Raw genomic sequence first — 2304 nt, 5'->3', positions numbered from 1 at the left:
TCTCCCCCCTGAGTGCACAAATTTTTGTGCACCGGGCCTCTAGTATATATATAAAAGGCTAATATGCTAAGTGTCTGTCCGACTGGTTGCTATGATGCACATGACCACCAGGGGGCAGATGCTCAACGCAGGAGCTGCCGTGACATGCACTGGCCATTTACAGAGAAGTGGCACCGCGACCTGGTGCCCACAAAGCAACATTTGGCTTCCCCCAAATGGGACACAAGCCCACCACCACCCCGAAGTGACACCCATGAAATCGCAGCCAACAATGCCAAGACCCCACAGAGCAAAATGCGGCCCACAGCCCAGCCTAACCAGGAAACGGTGGCTGTGGGCGCCAGGTAATGACATCACGTAGCAACGCCGGCTTCCTCTCCCTAGCAACTAGCCTCCTTGCAGTTTCTTCAGCCCAGGAACACAACTTGCTTTATAGGCAAGTGCAAACATTATACACTTTAACCAAATGTCTGTGAAGCGTTTTCCCATGCCTCATCTCATTTGATCCTCACAGAAGTCCTGGAGTAGGTAAATAGGAGACTCGATAGAATCCTATTTTCTTTTCATTAGCCGGAAAACAGATTTTGAAAGCTTAGAAACTTCACCCAACTAAAAAGAACTAAGAAATGGTGGATCTTGAAAATGACTTCAGGTTTTCTTACTGCACAGAATATAGTCAAACACTGCTGCAGCCCTAGCTGGTTTGGCTCAGTGGATAGAATGTTGGCCTGTGGACTGAAGGATCTAGGTTTGATTCCAGCCAAGGGCACATGCCTGGGTTGCAGGCTCAATCCCCAGTAGGGGCATGCAGGAGGTAGCCAATCAATGATTCTCTCTCATCATTGATGTTTTTATCTCTCTCTCCCTCTCCCTTCCTCTCTGAAATCAATAAAAAATATATATATTAAAAAAACCCAAAACACTGCTGCAGTTAAATATTTACCCTTTGTTCTCCCTTCATGATCTACAATAATAATCTGCTTTGTGTTGATATTTACTGCTGTGTTGCTGACAATTACCTGAAAGAGAAGTTGGGGTGTTTCACTGGGCTGGAAAAAGTTTAGCTAAATCAGAAAGCAGGTCTAATTAAACAAGTTTATGTATATATGTATAAAGCTGGCACCAATCGCACGCATGTGTTTCCATCTGTCATTGTTCATTGTGAATTTTGTTGACACTTCTATTATAGAGAAAGGGTGAATTGCGATATTAAAATATCTCTTCTAATTAATTTATTTTCAATGTGCACGAATCCGTGCACCGGGCCACTAGTATTTATATAATCCTTTACATTCACAAATATAGTTTAAATCTGGAAATTTTAAGACAAAGAGTACTTGTTCTCATAATTGCCATTAGATATAATTGAGACTACACTACTATATATAATTAGGTATGCTGTTGTGCATAGTTAATTCTAGTTATATTTTATACCTACTGGTCATTACCAATATTTTATATTTATTGGTCATTAAGTTCCTAAAGAAATAACAATCCAACAAACTGGTTTCATTTAATACCCTTTAAAGGCAGATAAGCTGAAGAAAGAATTAGCCTCTCTTGATATTTCATTTTCAAATTACTGATACAAATTTACCAGAGAAATAATTACATACCTTGTGAAATACCAAAATATCTGCAAAAAGTTTCCAAGATAATGCATTCTTTGAATATCCAAAAATAAAGCCTTTCTAATGAAAGCATTTACATTCCTAAGCTAAGTAAACATTAAAAATAGTTTAGCTCGCAAGTGTGGCTCAGTAGTTGAGCTTCGACTTATGAACCAGGAGGTCACGGTTCCATTCCCGGTCAGGGCACATGCCCAGGTTGGGAGCTCGAACCCCAGTGTGGAGCATGCAGAAGGCAGCCAACCAATGATTCTCTCTCATCATTGATGTTTCTATCTCTCTCTCCCTCTCCCTTCCTCTCTGAAATCAATAAAAATATATTTTTTAAAAAGTTAAACATACACCTACATTCTACTCATAGGAATTTATTCAGGAGTAATGTAAACTTGTTTACTGTAGCTTAATTTGTAACAGCCAAAAACCAGAAAGTACCCAAAGGTCCATCAGCAGGTAAATGGATACACACACTGCTATACAGCCAACAATGGAACACTACTGAGCAATAAAGTCACTGGATATATGCAGCATTGGATGACTCTCAAAATATGCTGAGTGAAAGAAGCCAGACAAAAAAAAAAGCACATAGGGCTTGTGTAGCCCGCCCCCGTCCAAGGAACAGCAGCCTCCTGATCACCACCTCAGAAGAAGGGACTCACACAGACTGAAAGTAAAGGGA

This window comes from Myotis brandtii, unplaced genomic scaffold (assembly GCF_000412655.1).
Source record: "Myotis brandtii unplaced genomic scaffold, ASM41265v1 scaffold29, whole genome shotgun sequence".
NCBI classification, from domain to species: Eukaryota; Metazoa; Chordata; class Mammalia; order Chiroptera; family Vespertilionidae; genus Myotis; species Myotis brandtii.
Note: the sequence above shows the minus strand (reverse complement) of the source record.